The sequence below is a fragment of the Aedes aegypti genome, chromosome 2, assembly GCF_002204515.2.
Source record: "Aedes aegypti strain LVP_AGWG chromosome 2, AaegL5.0 Primary Assembly, whole genome shotgun sequence".
Classification (NCBI taxonomy): domain Eukaryota; kingdom Metazoa; phylum Arthropoda; class Insecta; order Diptera; family Culicidae; genus Aedes; species Aedes aegypti.
This window is the reverse complement of record NC_035108.1, coordinates 226,137,291-226,148,427: the sequence shown is the minus strand read 5'-3', so window position 1 is coordinate 226,148,427 and position 11,137 is coordinate 226,137,291. Positions and strand designations below refer to the sequence as shown.

The 11,137-nt window shown below is 37.7% G+C and overlaps 1 long non-coding RNA gene across 1 annotated transcript; it reads left to right on the top strand.

The window, feature by feature from the left end:
* The first annotated feature begins 1,208 nt into the window (after positions 1–1,208).
* LOC110676407 lies at positions 1,209–2,095 on the top strand. Its single transcript, XR_002500353.1, has 2 exons — positions 1,209–1,610; positions 1,685–2,095. It is a non-coding gene; the product is annotated as an uncharacterized LOC110676407 (long non-coding RNA).
* Positions 2,096–11,137: the final 9,042 nt, after the last annotated feature.

The window sequence follows — 11,137 nt, the reverse complement described above, 5'->3', positions numbered from 1 at the left end:
AGGCGTGATGTTCCAGCGCTTATTTCCTTTTCTTGAGATCGCACACTTTCCAATGATACACCCAAGGCCTCGATATCAGCAAGGGACTGGTCCTTCTCCAAGATGCGACGCCGGAGCTCATGAGACGAACAACCCTCGACGATAACATCAGTTAGCATCATCTCTTCAATCGCCGTACGCACTTCGTTAGGGTATTTATCCAGTCCACAGTCGGCGAGTTGTTGGCGCAACCGTAGAATATAGGCAGAAAATCGTTCGTTGATACCTTGCTTCATGGTCCGGAGTTTATGTCGCTCGAGCATTTCCTGTCTGCGAGGTTTGAAGAACGCATCTAGGCATTCCACTGCTCTGCTGTACCACGGTTTCTCCAATAAAACGATAGGAAAATCTTCCGTTCCTTCCAGGCTTCTGAATACCTTCTGCAACTGAGGTACGCCTAGATGTAGCATCTTAGCACGTCTCATTTTCTCATCCGTGATCTGGTAGGAATCGAAAAAGCATTCAAGGGCGCATTTCCACTCTTTCCATTCATTCGCCAGCTTTCTGCTTTCGATCTGCTCACATTTGAACATCGGTAACGGGCGACTTTCATCCATCTGGAATTTACAAAAACGCGTTGTTTGTTTAGTACTCTATCACTTATGTTCTTTCATCATTCTTTTGACATTGACATTTGGCATAAACAATAATTAAAGTAAAATGGTAAACAATACCAACTGAATCAATAAAAATATGCCAAAAATAAGCAATATTCCTTCCACTAGCGTTCATTAACTATCAGTAATATCTTCGAATGATCATCTGCAATACTAAAAACATTTTTTTTGTTTTTTTTTTTTTTTATCGGCATCGATCCGAACAAAACAAATCAACACTTTGACTGGCTCCCCGCCACAATCAAAATTCAACACTTCGACCGGCTCTTCGTCATGGTCAAGGCAATTATCGCTTCAACTGGCTCACCGCTACAGTCGAACTATCATAACTTCAACCGGCTCCCCGCTACGGTCAAAACCATCATGATTTTAACTGGCTCCCTGCTACAGTCAAACTATCCCGCATAGAAAATTACAATTTCACTCACATTCCAAACAGTAAGCTTCTTATACCGGTTAAGGTTAAAGTATCTTAAACAGTTGCATTTATGTTGAACAGTATGAATCTTCAAGCTTCATATAATATCAAACAGTTTGAACAATGTACCACAAATAGTTACAATAAATTTTTATGTGCCGAAATTGTTGAATGATATTGAGAGAGAAACTTGACAGATATGGTTGCAATGTATAATAGCCATCTGGAAAATAGTTGGTAGCAACACACATACACAAATCTATTTTACTATATGGTACTGTTTTCCAACAGTTCGGCAAACGGTGATATAAAATGGTATAAGTGTATTCACGAAAAAAAAAACATCTGTCAAAACATAGCAAAGCTATTGAGTCCCAAGTGAGGCAAAATTTCGCTCAATTTTAAAGCCATCGAAGAAACTAACTAGTAATTGACTTATGGCAGTGAAAATATTATTAATTAATATAAAATCATTTCAATTTGTTATAATTATCGTTGTTGTTTGTTCCTGCTTCTGCATCTCTACGGGAAAGTAGGTAGGTAGGACGGATCAGATACAAGATTGTCTTTTTCCCTCAAACTCATCATTATTACACCGCTTCCTTTTCAGATTATTTTGATCTGTAAAACTTTTAAGTTATAAGCGCATACGCCAGAAAACACTGAAACGTCTTCATGCATCCTTCAAGTATCCCTGTCGGCTTTGAAAAGGCTGCACGAGAACCAGACGTGATAGGATTTCAGCATCCAGTTGCCCAAACCAAGCATAGCGAGCAAGATCCGCACAGATTCTTCGGATTTACTGTTTCCGGGAGACTGAGCAGTTAGTGTTACTATTGAATCCAAGTAAAAACAAGGAGGAGTGATGATTATTCATAATTAAAAAGACAATAGCGTTCTAACAAGACAGAAACTGTAACAGGTTTTAATTTCAATCCACCAGGAAAAGTAAATCTTGGATTAGAGAAAACTGTACAATGCAATAATACAAATAATACAATCTAGAGGTTAAAGAACTAAATTTGGCTTTTATTGTTTTACCATAACATAATATCACGGAAAAGGGTTAAAATACTATTAAACACTATAAGCTCACCGTACTGCAACTTTATGGTTCAACTATTTTGAAACATTTCGTTATACAGTGAATTGAAAGAAAAATGGATAGTATATTGCTCATTTGACAAATTGTAAACGAAAAATTTTGTTCGACAAAATTGGGATTTTTAAATGGTTACATAACTTAACCGCCTATTTCCCACATTGTTATTTTGACGTAGAAGTACGTCTTTCTTCTCTATACAGGAGTGAAATTGGAATTTCAAAACCGAGAGCGTTACGCTGGCATGAAATATTTTAAACGTTTATAACTTTTCGCTGGCTTAACGAAATTTCTTGATTAGCACCTCAATCGAAAGATAAGACATCAAAGCTTCATGTCGTTTACTTACTGAATCCCACATACCTGTCCAAATAGTTTAATAACTGTTTTAAAACAGAACGTTGATTTCAAGCAAATCTATAAATAGGGGTGGCTAGAGAAAATTTGACGTCATTTGCGTTTCACTCTCCAATTGGCTCGCATCTCAGCAGGCAACAGATCGGCTTGCTCTGACCGGGCGTGCTTCTCAGGCACAGACATCGATAGCGAAGGACGCCCCCTTTTGTCTTGCTTCGCTCAAATCAAACTGTCGAGCGAGCGAGAGAAGATGCCGTCCGAAGCTAAAGCCATCACCGCTGCCGTCGCCTAGAAGAAGAAGAGGAAGCAGTCCACAGGTGAATTTGCGGTCGAACTGTGAACATGGTCGGGCGAGTCATTCTCGCTTTGTGGTTCACCGCTTGTTTGCGTTCACCCAGCCATCGTCATCGCCGCCGCAAATTTCATCGGCCGAGGAGCTGTTGACCCGCGCTTCAAAATTTCGACTCGTGATGAAATCATCATTGGTGGTCAAGAAGCAATCCCGTTAGGGGCAAATACCAGAAGCCCCCTGAGTTTTGCTGGTCCGAGCAGTGTTATTTATCCGTAACAACATCGAAGCTTACAAAGCCATCGGTTCTTTTCAGAGCCATCAAATTAGTGGAAAAGAGTTAAAAGAGAAATATTTCCGACTTTATTTATAACTTCTAATATTCCTAAATCAATTTCACACGGCTTCATACAAAATTTCATTTGTCATGAATAATTTATGACTCAACCATTTGAGATTGTACTCGCGGACGCTGCTGCAGTACCGTCGGGGTGAGTGCTCAACATTCCACAACGATTGTAAAATAGAGTGCCATTTCCAACAGCGTCTTTGATGTTCCATATTTTATGGGAACACTTTGATTAGGAAAATTATCCCATGTAACAAAATTGCGACATGTTTAGAATGCTTTTGAAAAGACATTCTCATTGAACAATTGTAATAATTTTGGCACCCATGAATAAGAAATTTACCGTCATAATAAAGAAAACTATTGATTATCAATAGCTCGTATTGAATATTTAGGGAATGCCAATCATTCCAACAATTCATGTTCGACCAATTTCTCACGTAGTAGTATTCTCCACAATTTTCAAGTAATTCCAAGCTTAACACATTATTGGCACATACCCATTTCCCAGACTGGTCGATCAGAAAGAGCACAAAAGGGAGGAGCATCATCTGATATTCCAAGGTTATAAAACATGCTGCCTTCGTTGGATTCAGTTTCATTCCATTTCCGCTTTCGAGCTGGTAAGAGCTCCTCCGAACTTGCTCACTATTGAGCTACGTTTCCAGATTTCAACTAAATCCCTGTGATTCGCTACCCTGTTGCTGTTGTGCACCCATGAAATATTTAGCTGGTTTGTCGAATAAACTGAGAACTTATTCACATCTTCTTATTCTTCTTCTTCTTTTTCTTCTTGGCATTAACGTCCTCACTGGGACAGAGCCTGCTTCTCAGCTTAGTGTTCTTATGACACTTCCACAGTTATTAACTGAGAGCTTTCTTTGCCAAAGTTTCCATTTTTGCATTCGTATATCGTGTGGCAGGTACGATTATACTCTATGCCCTGGGAATTCAAGAAAATTTCCATTACGAAAAGATCCTGGACCGACCGGGAATCGAATCCAGACATCTTCAGCATGGCTTTGCTTTGTAGCCGCGGACTCTAATTAAACCACTCGGCTAAGGAAGGCCCCAACTTATTCACATGCATTTGCAACTTTTTCGATTTTCCATACAAAATGACCAACTTTGGTAAGTTAGATCTCAGTTATTTATGGAAATATTGTCGAATGAAACATTCACAGAATATCAGATGTAACTTGAGTTTTAACATATATTTTTGAATAATTTTTCCAATTATAAGTTTTTAAGTAATAACGGTTTGACTAAACTGTAATTTTCGACGAAAAATTCAAAACTTTTTATCTTAAATTCTGATAGCCTTACACAAAAACTGTCTTCAGCAAACTTAATCATCTCGTCAAAATCTACAACTTTGCTGTTTAGTTATGTCAATTATAAAAAATCGTCAAAAATTCACAGTCAAACCGTTACTGCTTTTCAACGTGTGATTGGAAAAATCACTCAAAAATATATGTTAAAATTTAAGTTATTTCTGATATTCTGTGAAAATTTCATTCAAATCGGTTAATAAATAACTGAGATATGGTTTATCAAAGTTGGTTATTTTGCTTGAAAAATCAAAAGAGTTGCAGTTTTTTTTCTCAGCGAAGAATCATCAACGAAAATAGCGCGAAAGCAATAACCAATCGCGTGCGAGTAGCGAACGGAGTGACGAAACAACTAAGCGAGAACCCCACCACTCGCCATCGGTGAAAGAAGCTCGAGCAAATAAAACCACTGGTTGTTCTGCTCCCAGCTCATTCACAAATCGAACGGCATAACGAACGGATCAAGCAGCGGAGCAGCAAAGAAGAGCGCGTGAAAGCCACAGCAGTGTGTGAGTAACGAACGGAACCAGAGAGCAACGAAGCGAGAGCAACAACTGAAAATCATTCAGTGGACGGATTAGTAGTCAGCGCCAACCGGCGACCTGTTGGAAAGTAACGCCAGCGAAATATACACCATCTGCCTCTCCTTACCATTCATATTCTTGTACTTGATGAATTCAATGAAATGGTTTGGTTTGGCGATGGAGCAAATAATTATTTAGGATGATTTTACTTAACAAAAAGTTGTTGATAAATATTCCAATCAATAAGAGTTGTTTTGAAAAAGTTCACTTTTAGCAGACTTTTCCTCGGAAAATTTCTGCTTTACCAAAGAGTTGTTAATGAAATTCCTGCAGCAAAGGGTCGAGGTTCTCCCCACGAATATTTTCAGCCAGGACCAGTCATGGCCCCCGCTTCCAAAAATCTCGAGTACGGAAATTGGAAAATGTATTGAAATTGCGACAAATTTTAAATACTATTCAATAAACTGTTTCTTGATCAATTGTAATGAGCAACTATTGATCTGAATTGATTTTTCTACATGTTGTCTATTGCGTTAATCTGAGAAATAGGCTATATGAAATTGATGTCTTGGCAAGGGACGTATAAGATGAGCATTATGCTGTTATTGCATCCCGACGGCACTGCAGCAGCGTTCTCGGACCATCCTCAAATTACCGTATTGTCGATTATTCGTGATAAATCAGATATTGTATGATGCTACGAGATGAATTAAGAGATTATAGCAAGTATGTGGTAAGCACATTAAGAAATATTAAAAACACAGTATAGTGTTTATCACGAGAAGTTCTTACTAGCTCGAAAGTGTAAATGAAATGAACCGAATCCAGTTGTTGTTACAGAGGGATTTTAATCCGAAGGTCATTCGTCCCTTAAATGAACCGAATCTGTCGAAGATAGTATGTTTTACATAATTAGAATTGCAGAAGATGCTCCTCCCTTTCGTATTCTTCGTCTCTTCTGATTGACCAATCTTGGATAAGATACATGAAGTTGATGTCTTGGTTAGGGATTTACATACCTTGGAAAATTCACATGCGCGTTCGTATGGACAGTAAAAATATCAACATTATTTTAACCTTCCAGTCGTCGCGTGGTTTGCCACCGTCAGAACCACCACGCTGATGTTGTGATCGAAAAGCGAGCTTTTTTCACTACTGTTGTACAAAATACAACAGCGCGACGACTGAAGTGTTAATAGCTTACAATTACAGGGTGTCTACTCGTTTACATAAATGAAATTCCCTGATATTTCCAGGTTTTTTTCAGGTTCTACAAAATAATTCCAGGTTTAAGAAATAAAGCCAATGCTCGATAACTGGGTGCTATTTAGCTGGGCTGCTTTTTAACTGGGTGCTCGCTAACTGGGCTGTAGCCCAGTTAAAAAACAGTTAAACGTCAAAAACTTTCACCATCCCGTAACTGACGAGGGGCGTGCAAATGCAAAATAAGGTTTCGGCATTATTTTTTTAATTGTAAATTTGTCTTTTTTCATTAAGATTTTAATTTTTTTTTTTCAATTCAATGTGCAATATGTCGAAATGAGAAATAAATCACAAATAGTTATTATTGCTTTGTTCTTAACTGGTTCATTGATATTCATACAAAATTCATGTGTGTACTTTAGAAAATTCATTTAAAAAAAATCGCTGCACTGGGTCTACAAAGCTCGCTTGCGCCGCGTTCATGAAACTTGCTGAACAATGATTCTCCTTTGATGCGTAAAGCATCCGACGTGACGATGATATTTTCTTCCCGCTGCTGGAGGACCCCCACATAGAGTGCTTTCTCCACTAAAGGAAACGACTGTTCCTTCATGGTTTTCCTGTTTTCCACGCCATGTTCTCTATAGTGATCCAGTTTTTGTCGTAATTCTTTTCGGTGTTTTAGGAAGCGAGTCACCGAGGAAGATCCTACGCCATATTTTCTGGCGAGCGACTCGTGCGATCCACCTCCTCTTTCGAAATCGTCGATAATTTTAACTTTTTCCACCAATGTAAGGGTTTTTGTTTCCGTTTGCGGTTGGTGCCCGGTGGGATGTCCATTGCAGGAACGAAAACTGTTGAATTCACCTCAAAATTTACAAGACGGTACGATTAAAACGCGAATTCAATGACGGAATGACACGAACACGACGCGATTCCAAAACCGAATGACGCCATCAAAACTTTGCATAGATGCATAGATAGATTTGCATAGATCTAAGTCCCCCTCGATTTTTATTTGAATGTGTGTGTGCGTTGGAATGGCAGTCCAGTTATCGAGCACTGCTCGCTAACTGGAAGGTTCTCTCAGCCCAGTTATCGAGCATAAGCTGTACTCCAATTTCAGACATACAAAAAGTTATTGACAAAATAATTTGCTTCAATTCGTTTCAAGCTTCTAAATTTTTTAATGCATGTCGAAGCTATTTAAAGGTGGAACAATTTCAAAGCTTAAGTTTTTGTCAACTGAATTGTATTTGATACAAAGACTCATTTTCATATCGTTTGTGAGAGTTCTGATCATCATTGTAAACTAAACGGAACCTTCAAGTGATTCAGTATGCTTAACCCTTCAAGTTTATTGATTACAGCGTACTTGTGCAAAAACAGATAATGCACTATTCATTTTTGGTCCACGTTCAGTGAAGAAATCTCAAAAGGTATCCATGGGCAGTTTGGATACTTCAGACAGCTAAATGGGCGAAATAAACAATACTTACAAATGTTTGTGACAATATTTCTTAATTAAAATAACATGTCGTAAAACATGTTTTTCGATAAATATTTCAATTATTTTCTAAAGGAATTTCGGATGTTTTCCAAGAAAGACCTAAGCAGTGTTGCCACAAGTACAGATTTATCTGGAAAGTTACAGATTTTCTGATAGTTTTTGGTACAGATTCTGTACGGTACAGATTACAGATTTTCACGAAAAAGTACAGATTAGTTCAGATTTTTGGAATTGGCGATTTTCATAGCAAGATGCGTGGATTTCGAAACAAATTTCTACAAAATAGTTAATAAAAGAGATTGAAAGATACTACTTCCATAGAATTTGAAAATAATTATGCAATGAGTGAAACTATTCCAATATAAACTATTTTAAATTCCCAAATTCATTAAGATTTTAAGGGTGTCTTTAAATATTTTATGTTGGGTATGGTACAGATTTTGATTATTTCTGGTACAGATAAGACAGATTTTTAAGCCTTCAATACAGATAGAAATGTGGCAACACTGGACCTAAGTCCTCCAAGATTTTATCAGTGATTCTTCCATCGATTTTCCTAGGACATCCTCTAAGACTTCCGTTTAGAGCTTCTTCAAAAATTCAACCAGAAGTTTCTCCAAAGATGCATCTAGGTATTTCTTAAAAATTGTCCTTCATAATTTCTTTAAGATTTTAACTTCAAACTTTTCTAAGGATGACTCCGGGAATTACTCAGATTTCTTTAGGAATTCCTACAGTAATCCTTTAAAGATTTCTCAAGGAAGCCTTTAAAGATTTGTCCAAGTATAGTTCCAGGATTTTTTTTAGGCTTTTCTGCCTGAAAATGTGAATGCAATTTTTCAGAAATTTGAGAAAATGTTCAATTTGTGAGGCATTTCTAGAGCAAATTTCAAAGCAAACTCTGATGAAACTTGTGTAAGTTTTTAAGTCACCCGGTTACTAGAAGAACTCATAGACCCTTGAAGAATTTTTAGAAGATTTTCTTGTTAAATTGTTGGGATAATTGAAAAAAGCAAAAAATATAATTTTCTGGTAAAATGCTACAGTGTTAATTAGTATGGAAACTTAAACTTTTATCACTTTTGTAAGTTCCATGGGATTTTATGAGAAATGTTTTGAAGAACTGCAGTTGTAAGTGAATGAAAAACCGAATTTAGTACTATACCATTTAATTCCACTAGAGTTTGTATCCTTTGACAAAAACGCGTATTTCGACCTCAGAGTGCTTTGCGAAGACCCAAGCTGTCCGATTAATTTTCGCGCGCTCGGAGTGTATTTCGGTGGCTTCGTTCGTTTGCCCAGTGCTTTGTGAAGACCCAAGCTGTCCGATTCATTTTCGCGCGCTCGGAGTGTGTTTTCGGTGGCTTCGTTCGTTTGCCCAGTGCTTTGCAGAGGCCAGAGCAGAGTGCGTGGTCTTTTGATTTGGTTGCGTGTTCCGTTGGAACGCGCGACGGAATCAAAACAAACCGTGTTCGGTTCGCGTCATTGGAGTGCGGACAAAAAAAAAACGACAATAGTGCGTGGTCTTTTGATTCGGTTGCATGTTCCGGTGGGACGCGCAACGAAGTCAAGACCAATCGTGTTCGGTTCGTGTTGATCAAGTGCGAAAACCTTCGTGTTCAGCCGAGGACGAAGTACTGGTGAGATCGTTTCATGCTTATGAAAATTCATTTTTATCGTTGCTATAAGTAGCTTTTATTTAATTTCAAACAAGCTATGAATGGTTCGTCACTACAAGTGTCGACTTTTTCGCGTTTCATTCAAACTTAATATACCATTATGTTTTCGTCATTGATCAAAATAACCTTTGAATAGTTCGACATTATGAATGTCGACGTAAGACATTTTTTTGTTGCAACGTAACTTTTTTTTTAATTTTATTTTAACTTTCAAACATACTTTGAATGGTTCGTCATTACATGTGTCGACAATACCCTTATTTCTGTTACATACATTTTTAAAATACGCAATCCTTTCTGTCTTCGTCATTACTAAAAATAACCTCTGAATAGTTCGATATTATGAATGTCGACTTTTTCATAATTTCTCTCAATATATTTTTACTGCGATACAAAAATGCAACACTAGTTTTAAGTTTCGTATTTTCCCTCCTAATCCATGAATCGCATCACCGACCAACGGCGACTCCCAGATCTTCTTCCTCCCTCACTAATCAACCTGTCCCGTGATGATTGTGGAGATGCAGAGGTATTCTCGGTCTTTAGAAACAACGATCATTACACAATAACGTTCCTTACCCTTCCCAACTGACTGTAAGGACTTGGCCGGCGCCGTTATTGATCAATAATATAAGAGCTGCTAAAATTGCACTTCGAGAATATGCGGAAAATCCCATCCCTTATTCATTTGGATCGAAGTGCAATTCTTACCGGTTCGGATCAATCACGGAGTAGCAACCATTGACATGTACAGTCAGTCTATGCTATGCTATGCTATGCTATGCTTTGACAAAAACGCGTATTTCGACCTCAACTGAAAGGCCATCTTTAGTGTCGTGTACTAGACTCGACTGCAGTTGTAATCATTCGATGAAATTCTGGAGAAGTCTAGAAGAATTCTATGATGAAACACAGGGTCGAGTTTGAGGGGAAACCTCTGAACAATTTCTTTCAAAAACTGTGGAATTGACCTTTACGGTTTTTTTTTTTTGGAAAAAATACAGTAAACATTCTTAGAAGATCTTCTAGAGTAACAACTAGAAAATTCGGTTGAAGGATTAATGGAAAAATGTGTAGAGAAAGTCCTCATATAGTGTTTTCCGGAGCAAATTCTGGATAAATTGCTCAAGATCTTCTATAAAAATCTCTGGAAGAATATCTAAGAGAATTGGCAGAGGAATCTCTAGAAGAATTTCTGGAGATATCCTGGAAGTATCCCAGAGGAAATCTCCGGAGAAACAACTAGGATTATTCCTGAAGGTTTTCCTCGAGAAATCTGAGATTAAAATTTAAAAAAAATAGTTGAAAAGTCTGGTAACAGTCACCGAAGGTTTCTCTTATGCCTACATCATTTAGCATCAGAATTCACTGCAAGCAAGATATGGAAAAAAGTGACTTTAGAGACCATTTTGATGAAAAAAAACTTCAGAAACCTTTCATCAAAAATAGAGACAATCATGTCTTAGGAAGTCGATAAGATTCACTGAACATCTAAAGGAGGGTTTTGAAAGCGGTGCAGTCGAATTTTTTTTGGAGAGTTTCTACGTGAAATTCGTTTGTCATGTACACACCCAGACAACCAGAAATCGCAAGAGAGTTCACGTTATAACTCGTTTATTCATACTAATTACATCAAACCCGCAAAATACCGTGGATAAACTCGTCAAATTGATGAGTTTCATCGCATAAAACACTTTTTCCTGAGTTCATTTGTACATT